The sequence below is a fragment of the Trichosurus vulpecula genome, chromosome 7 (assembly GCF_011100635.1).
Source record: "Trichosurus vulpecula isolate mTriVul1 chromosome 7, mTriVul1.pri, whole genome shotgun sequence".
NCBI classification, from domain to species: Eukaryota; Metazoa; Chordata; class Mammalia; order Diprotodontia; family Phalangeridae; genus Trichosurus; species Trichosurus vulpecula.
The window spans coordinates 86,364,027-86,388,645 of NC_050579.1; positions in this window are offsets into that span (position 1 = coordinate 86,364,027).

A 24,619-nucleotide genomic window follows, 5' to 3' on the forward strand; every position below is an offset into this window, starting at 1 on the left:
CTATGTACAAAACACTGTGCTAAGCATTGGACATCCAAAAAGAAAAGTAAGACAGCTCCTGCCTCAAGGAGTTCCCATTTTAATGGTGGAAACAACACATATGCAAGGTTTCTGGGAGGAGACAGATGGAAAGATCCCATAGTTCCCTGAAGGGGCAGCACCAAAGGAGATGGTAATGCTTCTTCCTTAATATCATTTCCACTGATAAAAGCAGATCAGTTTCAATGTTAAAATATTTCATTAAAAAGAACCATAAAAAGAAAGGAAATTTATCTTAATTGTAGAAGAGAAATGACTTTTTTATGTATAACATATAGAAAGGACAATTCAGACAAGGGAAATCTGTGTAACTACATTAAAAGTAAACAACTGCACAACAAAATTATAATCAAAATAAAAACAAACTAGGAAAATACATTTGTCGATACAACATAAAAACCTGAGATCTACAATATATAGGAAACTGTTAAAAATATACAAAGATAACTCCTGATGAACAGCAAATTAATTGCCAAAGGATGGCAAAAGATAAAACACACATTATTAATTGTTTGAAAAATGAAAATCTAAAGAACTATGAGTTATCTAAAATACATCAAACTGATAGAAAGAATGAAAGACAATAAAGCTCAATCTTTATGGAGTGGTGGAGAAAGAAGTACAGCCATTAATTGCTGGTGAAACTGAGAACTTGTAGAACATTTTGTAGGGCAATATGACTCTTAGAGTAATAACCATACCTTTTTTAAGCCAACAGGTCTATTGTTAGGTATATACCCTGAATACATAGTCAAAAACAAAAGAAGATGCATTTTTCATAGATTGTCATAGCAACTTTATTTAAAATCACAAGCATATGATGTGAACCCCCATGACTCCCATGAACCCCCACAAACCCCAATTTGAAACAGAGTCTGTTCTAAGAAAGAGACAAACAAAATTAGGGTGCATGTGTCCACAGTCCAATCTCTCTCAAGCTGACTTGATATGCATTCCATGGGAATTCAGTCCAAAATTGGGCTCCCCTAAGGGGGACAGTTCAGAACTGGCTCGATTTGGGATTTAGGGGTACAGGTTATATGCCCTTTGAAGAGTAGGTATTCCCAAGAGGTGTCAATCAACTCTGATTAGTTGACATACTGGGAGGTGGGCTACATTAAAATGAAGTTTTGAGTACATGACTTAGGTCACTTAATCTTGGTCGACAGGGACTGGTATCACCCACCACTGGGCAGAAGAAATACCATTCCCAGTCTTGGGAATATGTCTCCACCCAAACCTGAGCAGACTAAATCAATTCAGGCCTCAACTGGAGTTTGACCAGGATAAGACGATTCAATGCAATCTCATTGGTAAAGACCTTCTGAAGAACTTTGAACAGAAGGCTGGGGGAATGGAACTTTAGGTCTAGAAATCATTTTTCACAATGGGTATAACCTAAATGTACAATAACAGGGAAATTATTAAATAAATTGTGGTTCATCGATAGAGCACATATATAATTAACATCAACAAAGAATTCTGGTGGAGACTTAGGAGATATTCCTGAAAAGTTATGATACTTAATGTAATGAAATTAATTAAAAGTAAATGCTTGAGTTACACTTATTACAGCTAATTGCCTTTTATCTACTCCAATGTTGAAGTAATGGAATAAATAGTTAAAAGGAAGCTTAATTAGTTGTAATGATATTGTTTATAATAAATCATTTGATCAATATTCATTTGTTCAATAAACATTACTAAGCACCCAACGGGGTTCAGTTGTTTTTCAGTCACATCTGACTCTCTGTGACCCCATTTGGGGGTTTTCTTGGCAAAGATACTGGAGTGGTTTGCCATTTCCTTCTCCAGCTCATCTGACAGATGAAGAAAGTGAGGCAAACAGGGTTAAGTGACTTGCCCAGGGTCACACAGCTACTAAGTATCTGAGGCCAAATTCGAACTCTGAAAGATGAGTCCTTGTGACTACAGGCCCAGCGCTCTATCTGCTGCACCACCTAGTTGCCTGGCTAATGTGTACCAAGTCACTTAATTATAGACACTGAGAAAGTCACTTAACCTTGCTGTAAAATGTGAGTAAATAATATTTTTATTACTAGCAATTTTAATCCACAGAGACTGTGGATGATGTAACTTACAACCACATAACATTATCAGAGCAATTTTAACAGAGTAGGCAATTGCTGAATGTGGAATTTAATTACCTGACATGACTTTAAATCACTGGGGAATAAATCTGGAGCCAAAAGATCTGGGATGAAATCTTAGATCTGCCACTTAATAGCTGTAAGATGTCAGGAGAGTCGCCAACCTCTCTAGTCTTCCTCATTTGTTTACCTCATTTGTAAAAGGAAGAAAGTGAATTAGATGATCTCTAAGGTACTTTCCAGCTCTAAATCCCAATTGAGTGTAGGGAATCACTGGGCTGTCTCACCAGTCAGTGTGTTTTTGTTGTTTGTCATAGCTGTTTACATGAAGTAAACAGGAGGCTCCTACGAGCCAGGATGGATAGTTCACATTTAGGAAGCCCATGCCTCTAATCAAGAAGAAAACTCATGCTGTGAAGTCCTAAACCAAAAATCCTAAGGAGAGAAAGGACCCAGATGGTTTAGCCTCAGGAAAGATTAGAAGCTTTAATCACCATCTCATTCTCAGGGACTATTTTAAATTTGCTGTAGATTTGCGGGGGAGGAAATAAATACCCTTGTAATGAAATGCTGTGGGGCTTTCATTAGCAGTAGCATACAAGGGGATGAGTCTATTAGAAAATCTTCATGAATATGCAAACAAGGCTTAAAGTCTGAACAAACTTTTTCTGGCTCTACTCAGAATATCTAATGCAATAAATGAAGACTGGCAAAAGTCCCTAAAGGCAGGATGGTGTGATGGAAAAAAGACTGCTTGATCTGAAGCCAGGAAGCACTCGTGCTGGAGTCTTACTGAGTGGCTCTAGGCAAGTCACTTCACTTTCTAAGCCTTACTTTCCTCTTCTGTGAAATAGGAATTAAAACACTTTATCCCATAGTTAGAAGAAATGTCTTGCAAAGTTTAAGAGGTCTTGAAAATGCAAGTTGTCATTACTGATTTCTTTTGTTGGTGATTCCAGTTAATCAATGGAAATGTACTCTTGACTACAGTTTTAATTAGTCAACAGAACACACACACACACACACACACGCAGACATGCATGCACATATATGTGTATATATCTATATATAGATGTAGATATATTATAGCTACATCTATATATATATATATGGAAAGGGGGGGGGAGAGAGAGAGAGAGAAAGAGAGAGAGAGAGAGAGAGAGAGAACCTGTTATATGTGCCATATAGAACTTTAGGGAAACTTTTGTGGAAGAAATTAAATAAAATGATAGGATGTTGGAAAACTGCAAGGAAACCTCTCTGAAAAGGCAGCATCTCAGAAATTAATCCAGAAGATGGTTTCAAGAAGAAAGGGATGAAAGCATATGCAAATTTATGCATATTTCAGGGTACTATGAAAAACTGAAAAAAAGTCTTAGAAACCTTTATGATAAATAGGGTCAAATGAATGTGTGATTAAAGTAGGTAAATGGCACTCTAGGTGATATCTGTTATATAACCCTTTCTTCTTGGCATTGAATTTGCTCTAATTAAGCACTCCAGGAACAAAATATGTAGCCAGGACCAATAATTATGATAGCTGCATCTAGGTGGTCAGGCTTGTTTTTAGGGCAAGTAATGTCAACCTACTTTGAAAACACATACACTTCAGGAAACCCCCAATGACTTCCCAGACTTGGCAACACTCCCTTATTCAAGCATCAGACAGCCGAGGGGTAGAGGGGGCAGGATACAGTGGAGAGAGTGGTGGATGTAGGGGAAGGAAGACCTGGAATCCAAAAGAAATGGCAACGTCTATTAAGGAAGCTGGGCGGCTGTAACAGTAAGGCAGTAATAACAACATAGATGATAATTGTCAAAATGCCCGTGTGGTTCTGTATCACAAAATATACAAGGCTCTCCACGTAGAAGGTAGAAGTAAAGCATTGATTCAGACACCAGAGAACCACATGCCACAAGTCATTTACCCAATCTATCAGAGCAGTAAAACATTCCATACATAATATCACAACCTGGAGCCTTGCCATCCCAAAGCCTCTCTGACCCACCGCTGGGGTCTCCCCAAAACAAACTCACAGTACAGCTGAGTCAGCCTGTTCAGTTCTAACCATCATGACGGTGGCCATTAGCAACCATAACTGCACTCTCTCTCTCTCTCTCTCTCTCTCTCTCTCTCTCTCTCTCTCTCTCTCTCTTTCTCAATCTCTGCATTTCCTGTGACATAACTTCCTTTTCCTGTCAGGAAGCTCCAATCACCAAATGTGACTTAGGCTTCCTGTGATGTAAGCAGGTCACATGGCCTATTAATGGCCGGGAAAGATCTTCAAATCTAAATTGCTACCCCAGTGGCACAATGAATGGAGCACAGGACTGCGAGTCAGGAAGACATAAGTTCAAATCCTTTCTAGCTACATGACTCTGGGCAAATTGCTTAACTTCTTTCAGCCCCAGTTTTCTCATATCATCATAAAATGTAGATGATAACATATATGTATATATATTCACATATATATATATAGATACATAATATAGCACTCATACCCAGTGTTCTTGTGAGGATCAAATAAGATGTTTATAAAGAGCTTTGCAAAGCTAAAGCACTACATAAATGCTAGCGATGATGATGAGGATGCCACTCTATCAGGTCCAAGGCCACATGTGTCTCTATAGGTCTAAGAGAGACCAAGGAAGCTATACATTACCTAGTTACTGAAAAGCCACCATAAGCATCTCTATGCCAGTACCCTTGTGTAAAAGAAGCCTAAACATAAGAAAGCAAAAACCCCACATCCGTATCATTATTTCAGTATTCACCCCGCTCCCCCCCGCCCCAAAAAAGGCCATCACGTAATGATAAAACATGGTAATGGATTGAGAACTGGCCAATGGGACCATCTTCAGAACCTGCTGCTTATAAGGAGATCAGTGTGGTTGCTTCCCCAAGGGTATTATGACCTATGATGGAGGGCCCTGCTCTATATTTCAGAGTATGCATAGTTATTCTATAACTGTTTCCCATCTACTTGCCGCATGGTAAAGAAAAGGACTTTTGATTAACTGCTGAGCCAGAACTGAATGGACATTCAAAAGACACTAAACTGGCAAAGTGAGGCAGTCCTTTCTTTTTTGCTTGGCTGCATTTAAGTGAGGAGGCAAGGACATCTGTCAGCCTTCAGGTGGAGAGAGACAGAGACTGAGAGACAAGAGAAGAAGGAGAGGGAGAGGGAGGAAGAAAGGGAGAAGAAAAGGGAGAGGGAGTGGGAAAGGGAGAAGGAGAAAGAGGGGAGAAGAGGGAGGGGGAGAGGAAGGAGGATGTGGAAGGAGAGAGATGGAGAGGCAGCTAATGTGAAAGGCCAACACTCTCTACCCAGAATAATGTGAGTTCATGAACAAACAAGAGTAGACAATACTTTTACTACCAGCAACTTTCATTCTTAAGAGACTGTGGGATTACATGTTTTGAAACGATAGAACATCACCAGAACAATTTTAACTTCTTTCTATATTAAAAGTGGAGCCAGTCTTTTTGAAGATAACTGTGCTTGAGGCATGGGAGTCTGAATTTCTCCCTATACACATTTTTTCCTGCTGCAGTCACCTGTTTCAACCTGATTTCTAACACACAGGTATGTTTTATGATTGTTTTCATACTTGCTCATGTCTATGCTGATAATTCACAGGATTATAGATTTAGAACTGAAAGGGGCTTTAGAGATTATTTAATCCAATTCTCACATTTTAATTTTTTTAATTTTATTTTTATTTTCAATTATAAAACCTCTCTCCCTCCACCCCATCCCCCCATCCATTGAAAAGATAAGAGATATGATACCCATTATGCACATGAAGTCATGCAAAACATATTTCCATATTAGCCACATTACGGGAAAAAGCAAGAAAAATAAAGAGAAAAAATATGCTTCAATCCACACTCTGAGTCCATCAGTTTTCTATCTATAGGTGGATAGCCCAATTCTCATTTTAAAGAGAAAAAAACTAAGGATGAGAAAAATTCAGTGAGTTTCGGTTACACAGGCAATAAGTGATCGAGTAGGGATTTGAACCTAGTTCTACCAATCATTCAGGAAGTGTTTATTATATGCTTACTATGCGTCAGGTGCTTATGCTACAGACCAAAAAAATGAAATCATTCCTTCTTTCAGGAAACTCACATTCTATGAGAAAAATATTCTATTATAATTTCCATTTGGTTTAGATATAGCAGATATATAACTGGTACCTCCCACTTATGTGGGAGGGTAATTTACATGGCCCAGGGTGGTTTTAAGTATAAAATGAGACTTTTGCTCATTTGCAACCTTTTCTAAATCTTACTAGTAACTATGAAGTCAATACAGACAAAGGAAACTAAGCTGGAACATTTTTCACACACCAAATTTGCAGATACAGAGTAGCTAGTTATTTCAGAAGATACACATTCTATAGAGAATGTAATAGGTGTGAGCTTGGTTTTAGGTTGGAAGGCTTACTGCTACGTTATTATATCACATCATATGGTATCATATGTTATGTCATGTCATGTCATGTCATGTTATATTAATTATATATTATCATAGCATAGTATTACACGTAACAGCAACATGTTGCTACAAGATGTCATAACAACAACATGGAAACTCTTAGCAAAGAGGGCAGTGGACTCACATTAGTTTTGCCATTAGTTTTAGCTCAGCCTATTTTCCCTTCTTGAGTGACAGCTCTCACTTTATGAAGTAACTGGTCCATAAAGCCTATCTATACCTGGTCATTTAAGTAAATTTCAGCCTGAAATTTACTTAAAGAGCCTGCTAAGCTCCCAGTGCCTTGGAACAAGGCAATCTTTATGCCTTCTAGCACCCAAGACAATATTCTGAAAGTGGTGGAGTTTGGCTCCTCTTGCCTTTTTCATAAATGAACTCTCTTCTAATTCTGTCTCCTATCTTGTATATTAATATTGATTAGCTCATTAGAATGTAATTTTAGTTAATATTGATGAGTTCATTTAAATGTAAGTCATAACATTGCTACGGATTTTTCATTTTAAGGGAGAGCACTTGAAAACCACAATGCTTTCCATATTTGAAAAGAGAGAAAACTTTAAATGTAAAATAACACTTAAGGTGTTTGAGGTGACAGGATCCTAAATCTGCAGCCAGAAGAATCCTCAGAGGTCTTCTAGTCCAACCCTTCATTTTACAGATGGGGAAGGTGGGGCTTGGAGAAGTTACTGAAGACTGGTCCAACTTCAGTAGAGACAATATTTAAAATCAGATCTTCTGACTCCAAGTTTAGCCTCCTGAACTCCTCCTTTGTCCTTTTCTCCCATCACCAGAGAGCCCAAGGCTGGTGGGGATGGGAATGGGGATGAAGAAGGGGCAGTGTTTAGGTGCAGACAATGAAGCAGGTTTGCTTCAAGTTATACCTGACCCCCACAGGGATCAGACCTATTACATTCATCCTCCTCTTTTTTTCATGAGTGCTGTTTCATCTCCCACTCACTCAGGAGAGAGTCTGAAAAAATAGACATCCTGATTAAGATTTACACACATCATTCCATGTAATTCTCATAACAATCCCATGAAGTGGAAACTAAAGGCATTACTATACTCATTTTTACACATTAGGAAATTAAGACTCTTACAAAGCTGCAGTGACTTATCTACAGAGCTAATGAGTATCTGAGGTAGATGTGAACACAAAACAGTTGACTTCAAGTTCAGCCCTCTCTTTGGCTATATATACCACATTACCTGTTCCTGAACACTTGAGACATGAACATGTGATCTTCCCAACATAATTTCTTCAATTTACTTGAATCTTATTTCTGAATTTATAAAAAGCAAAAATATTCATCCCTAGCTAAAAAAAATACAAAAAAACAAAGAACTCAGAAAAACCAACTCCAATTTATTCCTCAGAAAGGTAGTTAATGAGACTTCTATAAGGAGAAGCAAGGTGGAAAGTGTGCAGAACTTAGCATAAGGGGACCTGAGTTCAAGAGCTGCTGATGTTACTCTTGGACCAGTGATTTAATCTGTCTAGGCTTTCATTTCCTCATCCATAATATGGGGGGTTGGAGTAGATGACTGTTGAGGATTCTTTCGGTTCTAAATTAATTATCCTTTCCCCTCAGAGTTCTCTTTTAAATCCCATGGCTAATAACCTCCAGTCCCACTTAGCTTATCTCAATTCCCTTTTTTTCAAGGTCAAGAAAATTTTCATTTTTATTCAGCTTGGCATGCAAGTTTGAAATTAACAACAGCTCATCAGACTACCACTAAGCCGTTACCACCATGATTCCCCACATACACTACCCAGAGACTGCCCTTGATTTTGTTCCCTTAGCTAGGATGTCATATGGGAGAGAGATGGGGTTAAAATGAGCATCAAGGAGATGGAGTCACCACCAGTTCATGAGAACAGTTTTTCCTAATCCTGTAAATTTATTCTGCCAAGAAGCAATTTTGCATCTCTCATTTGCTATTGGGATTTCCTCATTTCTGTAATTATATTCTATTAGCCCTGTCAGTAATCAAGCCTATAGAGAATGATTGGCTCCATCAACCATCATATAATGCAGTCCTTGCAAAAAATACATACATATATACACAACATATGTATCCTCCCTGTCGAGTATATATTCACAGAATGAAAATTCAGGTGAAAGTGAGTAAATGCTAAATTCAGTACATTTTCCTTTATGTCCAAAAGATTCCATGTGCAAAGATTAGCATTGTCCCTGGAATTCTGGGAGCTGAAAGCTGAATAAAAATTTCAGGCTAAATTAACATGCCAGCAATCAAATGGCAGAATGAGCTTTGGCATAATTTAGACATCCTCATCAAAATTTTAAATCTTCAAACTGCCTTTTTTTCAGATTTCAGTCCTTAAGGGAAGATTATCATAGTACAGACATAAATTTGCCATTTGTCTCTTTTCCCTTTAGACATACATCACCTGTGTCTTGAGGATACAATCTGTCGGAAGAAGAGTTGTCTTTGGAAAAGTAGTCATATCAGGTAAGGCAGCCAACCAACAAACATTTATTAAGTTTTTTACCATGTGTCAGACGTTATACTAAGTGTTAGAGATACAAAGAAAGGCAACGACAGTCCCTGCCTTAAGGAGCTGATATTCAAATGAGGGAAGTAACATGAAAATAACCAGGTGCAAACGAGATTTAAGCCGGGTAGATGGAAGGTAATCTCAGAGGGGAAGAAATTAGCAGCTTTGTTCATTGAGAAAAGCCTCCTGAAGAAAAAAGCATTTGAGCTAAGAGTTGAAGGAAGCCAGAAAAAACTAAGGAAGAGCTGAGGAAGGTGAGCATTCCAGACATGAGAGGTCATTAGTGTAAAGGCATAGAGATAGGAGATAGAACATCATTTGTAAGGAACTGCAAGTACAGCTGAATCATAGAGTAGATAGAGAAGGGAAGAGTGTAAGAAGACTGAAAGGCAGGGAGGGGCCAGGTTGTGAAGATCCAAATAGAAGGATTCACATTTGATCCCTAAAGGTAATAGGGAGCCACTGGAGTTTACTGAGAAGAGCAGGGGGGAAACATGGTAAAAAAAAATCACTTTGCTGATTGGAGATGGACAGGAGTGGAGGAATAGAGAGAGACTTGCACTGGAGAGGCTAATCAGAAGACTATTGCAATTGTCTAGGCATGGGGTGATGAGGACCTGAACTAAGGTGATAACTGTGTAAATAGAGAAAGGGGAAAATATATGGGAGATGAAGGAGTAGAAATGGTAAGATTCAGTAATGGATTAGATATATGGGGTGAATACAGGTGAAGAGTTGAGGAGGACAATAAGTGTGGGAATCTGAGTGACTGGGAGGATGGTAGTATCCTTGATAGAAATAGGGAAGTTTGGAAAAAGGGAGAGTTTTGGAGGGAAGGAGATCTTGAGTTTTGTTTTGGACATGTTGAGTTTGGGAGGCTTACAAGATCTAGTTTAAGATGTTCAAAAGACAGCTGGTAATATGGGAAAAAGAAACAGACTAGGGCTAGATATATAGATTTTGGAATCATCTGTTTAGAGATGGTAATTGAACCTATGGGAGCTTATGAGATCACCAAGTGATATTGTATAGAGCAAAAAAAGGCCAAGGACCAAAAGTCTTAAAGGACACCAATGGTTAGTGGGAGTGGTGTGGAGGAGCCAGCAAAGGAGACTGAGAAAGAACAAATAGGAGAACAGACAGATAGGAGAACCACATGACACAAGTGCCATGAAAACCCAGGTAGAGTGGTGATTAACAGTTTTGAATGCTTATAGAGAGGCCAAGAAAGAAGAGGATTTAGAAAAAGACACTCAATTTGTCATAAGAGTTCATATGTTTTAGTTGAATTATGAAGTTAGAAGCCAGACTACCAATAGTTTATAAGAGAATGGGAAGAAATAGAAATTCAACATGTAAGAAGGCTTTCTCAAGGAGTTTAACAGGAAAGAGGAGGAAAGATATAGGACAGTAGGTCAAAAGTTATTTTCTTCTAGTCTCCCTTTTGCTGTATTTATGAGATCTGAGATTTTCTCCATGACTTTGGTGACTTCCTTTCATATCAAGGTATATGAAGTACACTTGTAACATTAATGTTGCTCTCTTCACTGCATCAGTTCACATAAGTCTTTCCGTGTTTTGTCTAATTCATCATTTTCCTCATTTCTTACAGCGCAAAAATAACCCACCACACTTTCTAGCTTAGCTCAAGGCAGCCTTGGTTTCACTGGCTCTTAAAGGACAAAGCTGAAAATGTCAACATAGTAGAAACCCAGGACTGAGACAGTCAGTAGGTTCCTATTGATGAGACCCAACAAGAGAATGCTTTATTCATTGGTATATGAAGTGCACTTCACACATCTTGGGAATAAATCCCTCAATGCTTTCAAAATTGCGTTGATTCAACCCTGACTCTCTTATTATTTATTTCATCAGCCCTATGAGTGATCAAACCTATAGAGAATGAATTGGCCCCACCAATAATCAGGTAATACAGTCCCTGTAGAAAAATAGACTCTCCCTGTTGATGTATATATTCACAGAACGAAAACTAGGGGGAAAGTCATGAACGAACACTTCAATATACTTGGGAATAAATGCCTCGATGCCCTCAAAATTGTGTTGATTCAAGCCTGACTCTATTATTTATTTCATCAGCCCTATCAGTGATCAAGCCTAAAGAAAATGAAATGGCCCCATCGATCATCAGTTAATACAATCCCTGTAGAAAAATATACTCTCCCTGCTGATGTATATATTCACAGAACAAAAACTAGGGGAAAAGTCGTGAATGAACACTTCATATACTATGGGAATAAGTACCTCGACGCCCTCTAAATTGTGTTGATTCTCTTATGCATATAATTGGTCTAGTATTTATTTTCTTTACTGCCATTTCTTCCTCTAAAAGCACTTCCGTGTCTGATGTTCAAACAGCTAAGTGCAGTAGCTCCATTTTCCTTGATGGTAAAAATATTTGTTATAAAAATCTTTATAAATAATTTCCCACTTTAATCTCTTTATTATCCTTCAAGTTTCATCTTTAGGATGACCATGCTACCACCAGATATTCTTGATATTCTTTCTTTTCCTTTAATTCATATTTATTTTTAGTTTTAAATTCTCTTCCTTCCCCACCCATTAAGAAGGTAAGAAAAACAAACCCATAACAATGATGTGTAGTCATACAAAACAAATTCCTGTATTGGCCATTCCCCCTTCCCCTCAAAGAAGAAAAAAGAAAGAGAATAAAATGTTTCAGTCTGTGTTCTGAGTCCATTAGCTCTTTATCCAGATGTGGATGGCATGTTTTAAACCATTTTTTTCCTCTGTTGCTCCTCATTAGTTTAAAAGATGACAGTGCTCATAATTTTCCACTGTTTTTCTCTAAAAGAGTTTATAAACAAGTTTATATTCTAAATCTGTGTTGAACTGAGCCATCATGTCTTTCCACTTGACTCATTTATCAATGTTACTATTAAAATAATTATTAAATTTTACTCACTGTATGTGCAGTTGGTTGGCTTTATCTGGAGACAGCTAGGTATCACAGCAGATAGAGCACTGGGCCTGAAGTCAGGAAGACTTGAATTCAAATCCAGACTCAGACACTTACTAATTTATGGAACCCTGGATAAGTCATTTAATATCTGTTTCCTTAACTATAAAATGTGGATAATAATAGTACCTTCTTCCCAGGGTTATTATGAAGATCAAAGAAGATGACATTTCTAAAGCAATAAATAAAGTTCCTGGCCCATGGTAGGTTCTTAATAAATACTTCCTTCCTCCTCCTTTTCTTCATTTTCAGCAAGGTCTTGCCATGCTATATAGATGCTTCTTTAATTGACCATTTAAAGCTTAAAATTCATGGACTTCATTTTAGCCTATAAATTGTGTGTTCTCTTAGAGATCGAGAGAGGAGAGGAGAATAAAGATTAATATGAATGATGATAATCAAGGACTTTAACTTTGGGTTGGAAACAGGTATCCCCTTGATGTCTGAAAGAGATAAGATAAAGAAGAAAATTCAAAAGTAAGACATGCAGGCATTATTACATTTTATAGAGAACTGCAAAGTGTAAGCTTCTTTCACCAGCATGGATTTTATTTCCTTAATATAACCCATTAAATTAATATTGTAAGGGGTGAATGATTTTTTAAAATATATTTATTTGTTTCATTAATCATTTTTTAAAATTCTGAGTTCCAAATTCTCTCCCTCCATCCTACCTCTCCTCCCACCTTGAGAAGGCAAACAGGCTGATATTGATTATACATGTGAAGTAATGCAAACATATTTCCATATTAGCCATGTTACAAAAGAAAACAGACCAAAAAACCCAAGTAAAATAAGTTTTAAAAGTATGCTTCAATCTGCATTCAGACTCCATAAGTTCTCTCTCTGGAGGTAAATAGCTTTTTTCATCATGGGTCCTTTGAAATTGTATTGGATTATTGTCTTTATCAGATTAGCTAAGTCTTTTGCAGTTGATAATTCTTGCAAAGTTATAGATACTGTATACAATGTTCTCCTGCTTCTGCTCACTTCAATTTGCATCAGTTCATATAAGTCTTCACAGGTTTTTTCTGAAATCATCTTGTTTGTATCTTATAGCACAATAGTATCCCATCACAATCATATACCACCACTTGTTCAGTCATTCCTCAATTGGTGGGCATCTCCTTGGTTTCCTATTCTTTTCCAATACAGAAAGAGCTACTATAAATATTTTTGTATAAATAGGTCCTTTTCCCTTTTCTTTGATCTCTTCAGGATACAGATCCAGTAGCGGTATTGTTGGGTCAAAGGGTATGCATGGTTTTATAGCTTTTGGGCATAATTCCAAATTGTTCTCCAGAATGGTTGGACTAGTTCCCAACTCCACCAACAGTGAATTAGTGTACCAATTTTTCCACATCCCCTCCAACATTTGTCATTTCCTTTTTCTGTCATGTCTGATAGATGTGAGGTGGTATCTTAGAATTGTTTTAATTTGTATTTCTCTAGTTAATAGCGATTTAGAGCATTTTTATGTGACTATTGATAACTTTGATTTCTTCTTATAAAAACTGCCTGTTCATATCTTTTGACCATTTATCAACTAGGGAATGGCTTTTATTTTTATAAATTCCATTCAGTTCCTTATATATTTAAGAAATTCTTTATCAAAGAGACTTGCTATAAAATATTTTCCCAGTTTCCTATTTTCCTTCTATTTTTTGCTGCATTATTTTTGTTTGTGCAAAAGCTTTTAATTTCAAGTAATCCAAATTCTCTATTTTACTTTCTGTTGTCCTTCTTCTCTCATATTTTGTCATAAACTCTTCTCTTTTCCATAGGTCTGATAGATACATTTTTTCATACTCTCCTATTTTACTTATGATACCATCTTTTATGCCTAGATCATTTATCCATTTTGAACTTATTTTGGTATATGGTATGAGATTTTGGCTTATACCTAGTTTCTTCCAAACTGCTTTCCAATTTTTCTAGCAATTTCCATCAAATGGTGAGTTCTTATCCCCAAAGCTTGGATCTTTGGGTTTATCAAACACTATATTACTATGGTAATTTACAAATATGAGATTTCTAAAAATCTACTTTGAAAGCTTAGAGCTAGATGAGCAGATTTTACCTTTAGATCATAAAGCTTATAGAGACTTCTTGGAAGGAGAACACAGCTGATAAAGATGATCTTACAGTCCAGATACTATAATGCTAAAATTATGATGCTAAGAATGCAGCTATCAGAAATATTGAGATGAAGGGGGATATAGTGAAAGGAGTGCTAGATTTGCAACAGAATACTTAGGATTGAATCCTAACTCTGCCATTTACCATATGAATGAGCTTAGATAAAAGCATTTTGCCTCTATGGGCCTCAGTTTCCTTTATTTATAAATGATAAAGTTGAACTAGATCATTGATGAAGTTTCTTCTAACTCCAAATTTATATTGGACAAGTGATATTGATAGGTGTACATGTGAGGCTGGAAATTCCATAATCATCTCCACCTGACTTATGCCTCTTCTTTCTTCAACCTATATAGAACCTGGTTATCATTTAATAGATTAACCATTTAGGGAATATAGCATATATTTTGGCTACCAGATGGTACAACCATTGGACCTCCTATGACAGATGATATTCAGTGTATATACATATGATTTCACAATGGCTCTTTATGAATGGCAAAACAAGTTCTAGATTTTATAAGGATCCAGAGATGTGACCTGGAAGATGCTTTAAAAAATTTCTCAAAGTAGAAAAATGTCTCATTTCCACCCTAAGCCCTTACTTTGCCTTAGGGAAATCTCCTACAACCAAATGACTCAATCATTAGACTTAGGCAATTGACTTTTTAATGACTATGTGATTTCATGAAAGAGAAAACAAAAAAGTAACTGTTAACAAGACAGTCTCATTTCTGAGTCACCTTCATGTCCCATGGCATAGGAGAAAGTATACAATAAGGGACTGCATGTTAAAAACTTACCAAGTCAGCCAGCACTTGGATAAAATCCAGAGGCTGGGAGCCCTTCCCATGGTCTGACCACAGCAGACCAGTTTCATAGCAGTGGCCAGGTCTATCGGTCTTCCCTGGTTCAATCATGGCTCTGCCCTGCCTATTCTTGTCCTGCAGTGCCTGCTGATTTTCTAGGTACCCACCTCTGGATCATAGCTATTGTCACCATCATTCTTTAAGAATGATCCCAGGTATTTTTTTCCTCCACCTTATTTAGGCTGCAGAGAGAGCACAAAAGGGATGAGGTGCAACATCTGTTCTGTGCTCTCTTCTTTGCACCCAGACACAAGGAATGAAAAAATTCTGGAATGGCATTCCCAGAGGTAGAATGGGAAGTATTGTAAGCTAAAATTCCTTCCCAAAGTCAAAGCCAGAAACAAGTTTTGTTTTTTTTAAAATGAGGGGAGAATGGACCAGCTTGTGTTCTCACATGCAACTTTTCCATGTACTCCCTACCTCCACCCCACACACAATGTCCTCAATATCTTCTAAGCTTGGGCACCTCCACTACTACCCAGAGCTTGTACTCTGGCAATGGATCACACTACATTATGACAGCTATAGAGGCCTAGATGTTCTTTCAGCACTCCTCCCCCAACCCCACCCCCATGTTTTCACACTCAATTTGGAAAGCCTTTCTGGGTCCCTGTTTGTCAGTATGCCCTTTCTCACTCATCTGCTCTACCACTACAATACTGCCCTAAGTACTCAAATTGAAGCCTATACAAGGGAGTTCCCTTGTTCAGTCTGATCCTTAGTAACCTACTGACCATCTCAGTCCCAGGCATCTCCATGTTGATATTTTCAGCTTTGTCCTTTAAGAGCCAGGGAACCCAAGGCAGCCTGAAACTGATCCAGAAAATGGATTGTTATTGAGCTGCAAACAGTGATTTTGAAAAAACATTGAAAGACTTATATGGTTTGCTGTAGAAGCAAGTGAGCAGAGCCGGAAGAACAATTTATGCTACTATATCAATATTATAAAAATGAATAATTAAATAAACTGATACCAGAACAATTTTTACAGTAACAACAACACTGGAAAAAACAAATAACTTTGAATTTTGCCTGATCAATACAATGGCCTTTCATAATTTCAGAGTATCAATGATGAAACATGCTATCCATTACAGAGACATGATGAATTTAGGGTATAGAATGAAACACACACACACACACACACACATAGATATCACATATCTATGTACTCTGTGTATATATATATGTATATGTATATATATACACATATATATGTGTGTGTGTGTATACATTTGTGTGTGTATGTGTGTCTGTAACAATTGAAGGAATTTGTTTTGTTTGACTATGCGTATTTGTTACAGGAAATGTTTTTCTTTCCTTTATTTTTCAATGGGGTGGAAGGTAGGAGGGAGAGAAAATATATTTCTGTTAATTTTTTTTAAAGTAGAGATAGGAGAGAGCTACAAATATGAAATGTTACGTGCACTTTCAGATGAGGTCACTTAGAGTGCACAGTTATAGGTTTTTATAGCCATTCACATCATGGTGTCTACAAAAAGAAATTAGATTAGGTACCCAATCTTATTAAGGTCACCATTTGAGCCTCATAACACCTTGGGTCACTGTTTTATTAGTTTTGTTTAACTGTTTTACTTTGTTATAAGTGACCTCTCAAAGAGCAGGAGTAATCTATAAATACTTGTGATGTAAAAACAAAACACATCAATAAAACTTTCTTTTAAAAAAAGAAACTGTCAGGCAGTTCAGCATTTATACTGTTTCAATGCAAAGAGCAGGCTTGTAAAAGAACAAGTACTAATTTAGATACAGTGACATATATACCTCAACCTGTATATTTTTGGTAGAAAAATTGCACAATGAAAACCATTTTAAGGATATGGTATACAAGTCAATAAAGTCAAAGAATTAATTCTAACTTGTTCTCTTTCTCAGGTTTACAATGGTTGTTTATTTTCATTTCTTCCCTCTCCAAACTCATAGGTGCAGTGACACATTATGTGTGCATAATTGTCCTTTTGCTGTGGAAACCTCAGCATAATTAGTTGTGTTCTTCGTATTTCTTGCTCTTTGCTATATGACAGACACCATTTGGCAAATGTAAACTAATAAGTCCCTTTCTACAATACAGAATTCACTTTCTTTTTCAAGTTTGTATAACTAACAAAATCCTTTGAAAGAATAGCTCTGCAGTGGAAGATAAATAGATAGATAGATAGATAAACTGGATGGATGGATGGATAGATAAGATGGATGGATGGATGGATGGATACACAGATGAATGGACAGATGGATAGATAGAGTGAGTGGGAATTTATTAAACGCTTACTATGTGCTGGTTGTACAATATATGCCAAGCACTGAATATACAAATACAAGAAAGCAAGACAGTCCATGCCCTCAAGGAGCTCACATTCTAATAAAGGAAGATGGCACACAAAGAGGAGCCAGAAGGGGTTGAGGGAATGGAATGGGGGCAGGGAGTAAAGCAGGAGAGGCCATGGTGTGGAAATAAATGTAGAAACCTGGTTTCTAGCAAAATAAGATGAGAGCTAAATTACCAGAGCCATGGGACTCTAAGGCAGAGTCCAAGGTCAGTGGGGTGGGACTGATACTGATGAGGATGCTGGCCAGAGTATTGGCAGCATGGTGTGCAGATGGCTGAATAGTGATAAATAGGAGATTTAAAAAATAAAACTGCAAAGTTTAAAGGTAGATGAATAGATTTGTATCCTCACACCACAAAGCTTATAGAGACTTTTAGAATGGAGAAAACAGTTGAGAAAGGAGGAAGACAGATGGAACTTCAGTTCATGTGTCAGTCTGGGTTTGATTCATCTGTTTTGTGCATTGGAGCTCCCTGTGAAGGCAGATAAAACAGAAGAAAGAAATGAGTGTTGTTTGGAGCTTCTCCCAAGGGAAGTTCTTACTACCTAGTGCATTTATTTGGGTCCTACCTAAGATGAGATTTCTCTCTAAGTGATAAGGTTTCGTCTTTGAGTAATAGAAGTTCCCTCATGTCATTGAGGTACATGCTCTCCTTAATGTATTACTGGTTAAACCTACAATGTTAAGAGTGACTTAAGAAAATTAATATTAATTAAGAATTAAGAAATATCGGATGGGTTGGCATCGCTGGGTGAAAATAACCTTCCACATTTCCAGAGCTTTTCCAAACTTCTGTAGCCTCCAGCTACCATGCCTGTGCCATCATCTGGCTGAGCTTTGAGGCTCAAAAGGAAATCTCTTTTTTGGACTTTATTTAGTCATGTGAGATGACTTCCTTTGAAAGGAGGATGCTAAGAATATGCCACAGTGTGACCAGCAACTGTTCTTAGTACATTTAGTTTAACCGCTTATCAAAAGATTTTGTTCTTTTTTATGACTATCATCTGAACTAGTGGACTTTTTGGTGAAATTCTTTATAGAAAAGTGAGTCAAATTCAAACCTGGCTAAATGCCATAATTCAGGATCAAGAGACCCAACTTAAAAACTAAAATTTGAGAGAAACTTCTTGCAGTACTTTTTTTGTTTTTTTTTTTTTTGTTTTACAATATTGCTAAACTGAACCATTATGTAAGTTTAGTCAAGGAGAAGTAGAGACCACATTGGTTACTCTTGACATCACAGAATTACGTACTAGGAGAATGTCATGTGTAGTGATCCTAGACGCACATTACAATGACTATTGTGTTGATACTTTTCCTTTCTCTAACTAGCTGTTTGACCCCAGGTAAGTCATTTAACCACTTTGAACCTCAGTTTCTCTTCTGCAATGTCTCATGGGTTCAATTATCATCTCTATGCAAATTATTTTAGATCTATTTATCCAATCCTTGCCTCTCTCTCTTGAACTCTAGTCTTGCATCTCCAATACAATGCCTATTGTACATGTTGAATCATATATCCATAGACATCTCAGATTTAGCATGACTAAAACAAAAGTGATTTCCTTTCCCCTCAAGCTCTCCCTTTTGCCCCACTCCCCTTTTACTGCAAAGGGCACCAGCATCTTCTGTGTCACTCAAGCTTGCCATCTTGAGGCTATCATCCATTTCTCACTTGGACTCCCCTGATGTTTTGAATCTGTTGCCAAGTCTTATCATTTCTACCTACACAATAGCTTTCATATATGCACTTATGTAATTATTGCTATGGTGTCCTTATCACCATATGACTGGACTGTTGCAAAAGCTTTTTGATTGGACTCCTTTTCCAGGTGTTTCCTCATTCCAACCCATCCTCCACTCAGCTGCCAAAGTGATTTTCCAAAAGTGCTGTCACTTCCCCTAAACCATAAACTCCAGTGGCTCCCTATTACCCTCAGTATCAAAAAAAAAAGCCTCTAGCTTTTAACATCCTTCACAACCTGGATCTTTCCTACTTTTTTATATTATCACACTTTACTCACCTTCAGTATTCTACAATCCAATAACACTATTTTCTTGCTTTCTTTCTTCTTCTCTGACCTAACCCTCCATCTCCTAATGCTACACTTTTTCATTGGCTTCTCCCATGCTTGTAATGCTCTCCCTCTTTGCCTCAACCACTTGGCTTCATTGGCTTCTATTGTGACTCATCTTAAGCCTCACCTTCTGCAAAAGGCCCTTCTTGCTGCCCCTACTGCTAGTGCCTTCCCTCTAAGATTACCTCTCATTTACACTGATATATCTTGTAAATATATAGTAGTTTGTATGTTGTGTTCTCCATTAGGGCAAGTAGTTAGCGCCTGGAATGTAGTAAGCACTCAGTAAATGCCTGTTGACTTAGTATTTCCCATAGTATTGAGAATTCCTTTAGCCCTTAGAACACTGGAGCTGCAACAATTTATATGTGTTTATTCACTCTAATAGTTAATGAAGGATAGATGAAATTTGTCATTTCAATTCTCACAAGGTGATATACAAAATGCCTTCTTCTAAAAAGTATTCGTTTGTCCAATGAGCTGCTAACAGGGATTTGTCAGGATTGACTAGCTCCAAAAACCTGGCTTCTCTTAAATGTCCACTATATTTAACCTATGTTCTCTAGGACAGATACCCAAAGCTTGCCTCCCTGAAAAACTTTTGTCCATCTCCCTTGCTGAGGGCAGAATCTGAAATCTTTCCCGCTTCAATTCCTTGTCCATTCAGGAGACTGAGAGAGACAAGTAGGCTAGAGAGCAGTGTTATTTTGAGTACTTTCCTTCTCCCTATATTTCTGTCCCCTCTGCCCACAGTAACATTACCCATTGGCATTTTATTTCCATGGAAACAGCAGAATACATCGGCTGTTTACTGGATGTTTATGTCCTAAGCGAACCAGATCTAGCCTATTCATTAACTCTAAGGATAATCTATGCACTTGTTCATTCTATCAACATTATTGAGTTCCAACGTGAGACATTTTCCACAGTGGTAGTTCCCTGTTTTCGATGGAACTGGATTAGAGGTCCTCATCTCTTATAAGAGAAGAACCTCTTGCCCAAGAGGAGGAAAGAGCCCTAGACAACATTTTTCTTCCTCTGCATGAGGAAGAAAAGGGTGCCTTTTTTCTCCATTGCTAGTTGTTACACATTCTCCCATCCATATTAATTACTTTGGAGGTCAGTTCTGCTTTCTTCTCTCTTGCCTAAATCTTGCATCTATAATGTCCACATCCTTCAAGTTTCAAGAAAGTATTTCCATTCTCTCACTTACCTTCCATATTTTTCCTCTCACTTTCTGGAATATTTGTCTTCATTTGAGTTTGGGGGGGGGCCCAAGATGATTAACTCTAGATCTCCCTCTCCTTCCTAAGGCCCTCCTGGGTCACTAACAGAATCCTAGAGTTCTAGAGTTGTGAGGAATCTTAGAAATCAAGCCAAAGACCCTTCATTTCCCAGACAAGGGAACTGTGTTTCTCAAAGATTAAGTGACTTACCCAAGGTCATAAAGCCAGTTTTAGTGGCTATAAATAGCAGAGACTAAACTAGAGCCAATGTCTCCTGACTCACAATCCTCTGGACATTACAGCACCTATGGTTTGGTGGCCAGATCATTAAGGAGATAATCAGGGAAATGAGTTTCTTTGTCTTAGGCAAAGGGCTGGTTCACAAAATTTTAATTTTGGTTTAATTTTGAAATCATTGAAAAAGACTGAAAAAGAAACTTTCCATAGCATGTTAATAGGCACCAAGCTGAGTAGAGGTTGAATCTGGTTTGGGTTGCTATAAACTACAAAGGGCAAAGAGTCCTTGAAAATAGGACCACTAAAATATTAACTAGAGGTCTTCAGTGAAAATTTCCGTCCCTCTTTGTTTTTGTTCTTGGATTGAATTTTAAAGAGAGAGAAATGAAGATACTTTAAAACGTTCCCAGGCATTTATCAAATCCTAGAACTATGTCCTATTTGATTATTTTCACATTCTTCACAATAAGTTTGGGCATTTATTACACGGCTGCCAGATTAACAGCTACTAAGGAGGTGTGTTGGCAAGTGCCCCCACGCTAAAAGCCTCTTGTCCTTTGAGGAAAAATAAACCTTCTTCTCATTAAGGTATATCTGATAGTTGTTAGAAATAGGTCCCATTCCCACTATTTCAGAATTGTAGATGTAAGCAAATAGAAAGATCAAAGTTCACTTATTTTAGTTCTTAGCCATTACTAAAAACAGATCATATGGGTTATACTCATTTATATAGTAACAATTCACACATTTAAAATTTGTATTGATGTTTTGCTTTTATATCGCCTTTATTTCTCAACATATGCCTCTCAGCCTCCTTTCCCTAGGGAACCGTTCCTTAGAAGAAAGAATAAAAAAGAAAAACAAACAAAAGCAGTGTAGCAAAACTAACCAATACATCACCCAAGTTTGAAAGTAAACGTAGCATTCTGTACTCCTAGTCTGCGATCTCTGAGAAGAAGGGAGCAAGGGAATTCGCATATCATCTTTTCAGGGTCAATCTTGGTCATTATAATTACACACATTGTATTTTTTGTCATTGTTCTTTCGCTTAGTATTGTGGTCGTATTGTTTTCCTTGTTATGCTTCCCCTACTTTGCTTTTATGTCTTCACAAGATTATTGGTTATTTGTTCACCTGCTCTTCCTCTTTACCTCCTTTAACCCAAAGAAAGACGAAAAGCTGACTCTTATTTAGTTGGATGGAGAAGCTTTCCATCTTTCAGATATGGAGCTGAAATATGTATGTGTGTGTGTATGTATATATATACACATACACATATGTAAACACATAGACATATATACATGTGTGTATATGTATGTGCTTGTGTATATGTATATGTGTGCATGTATATATGTATATATCTGAACTATATATCTCTAGAGACCTAAACACTCCCAAGAGATAGCTGTCTGGTCCATAATTCCATATTGTTTATTAAGAGAACTCCAGCCAAGGTGCATTCAGACGGCCTCTCTCAAAGCCTGTGGGAACTCCCAAACCTTCCATAAAGCATCTAAGAAATAGAGTCCCTTTGTTATCAGCCTGTGGAGGTCGAGTTTTCCTTCCTGAATGTAATCCTTTCGCTTGGCTGCATTGCTAGTTTTTACTGACAACTAGTAATGATCCCATTGAATACTCCTGAGACACTCAAACAGTAGGTGAATTGTTGGATTTGTCATCTACCAAGAAATTTTTTTCCAGGAAAATCAGAGCATATTTTCATGCTGGGAGATAAGGAGTTCTAGGAACTTGGCTTCTCTGCCTCCCATTCATTTTCACTGTTAATTCTACCTTGATGATATCCTATGACCTCATCTTCACGACAGAAGCTGTTTTGTGTAGTATCAAGTTGTGTTCTTATGGAGAAACAAGCATATATTGAATATCTAATGTTTCATGAAGTCCAGAATTTTAGGATAAGAAGGGACCTTAACCCAAAGCATCAATTTTACAGATGAAGAAGATGAGCATCAGGGAGGTAAAGGGACATGCTTAAAGCCACACCGAAATTAGTGACAGAATTATGACCAGAACCCAGGTTTCCTGATTTATAATCCAGCATTCTTTCTACTATGCCACACTTCCTAGAACTTTGATGGGCATCGTGGGAAACAGAAGTATAAGACCCAGTCTCTGCCCACGAGGAAATAACAATCTTTTCCCTTACTTTGTAGATGAACATTATTGTTAGGAAGTGGTTTTTTAACAATCCTAGACTGCCTGAAACATGCAAAATATCCTGTCCAAAGCTGGACATGGTATTAAGAATTAACCTTCAGCTTATTGGAGGAAAAGACCTTTTTAGTTATTGGAGGTATTCATTTCCCTCTTGATATTAGCCCAATTTTCTCTTGCCAGAAAAAAATCAGGGCCTGAACCATCTGGTAAACACAGAAAAAGAACAAAGACAACATAAATAAAGCTTAGTCTTCATGAGCAAGAGGAGATTAAAAACTTACCCTACCTTTCTCCTCCACTAACTGGGAATTATAGTCCTAGGCTAAATTGGATTGCTCACAGCTGAGAGAGCCATGTTGGATCTGTGAAGAGATATAATCCCTAAGGGAAATCTTTACAAAGGTTCTTTGTATTGGAGATTGAGAGTTGGGGTAGGTCAATATGCCGGAGCAAGAAATCTCTTGAAATCTAGTTTATCACACAGACATACACATATATATTTGCATGTATGTATGTATATATACATATATGTATAAAAGAATAAGATTTAGCTAATTTTACCCGGATAATGAAAATCATTTTCAGTCTGAAACTCTTCCATTTTTAATATATTAAGGATTATTAAAATTATAAATGTAATGGGAATAATACCAACTAACATTTACATAGTTGCTTATTATGTGCCAGACACTATGCTAAGAACTTTACAATTCTTACCTCATTTGATCCTCACATCAGCCCTAGGAGGTAGACACTAGAATTATCCCCATTACACAGTCCGGAAACTGAAGCACACAGGGTAAATGACTTGCCTAGGGTCACATAGTTAGTAAGTGTCTGAGGCCACATCTGAACTCCAGGCCAGGTGCTCTATCCATTGAACCACTTGTCTAGAAATGAAATCTCTACAGTACCTGGCTCTCTTTTTTGTTTAATGAATGCTTTTTATTTTTATGTAATAGCTGCTTCCTGCTAACCCTCCCCTCTCCCCTTGGTTTTGAATCCCCTCTTCGTCTTGAAATATTTAAAAATTAATTAAGCAAGACCGACTGACGTTCTGTACCTGCAGTTCCTCACCTCTTCACCAGGAGGGAAGTATGTTTCATAATCCGTCCTCAGGGCCAAGATTGCTCATTATGGTTAGAGTCTAGCTGCCTTTCAGTTTTTTCTTTACATTATTTTCATCGTAATGCCTATTGTTCTCCTTGCTCGGCTTAACTGCCTCAATTCCCACAATTCTTCCCACACTCCTCAGAATTCCTCACTATTTCTTACAGCATGTTAATATTCCACTACTTTTGTATACTATAGCACATCCATCCATTCCTCACCCGATGAGTATGCATGTTGTTTCAAGTTTTAAAATTTG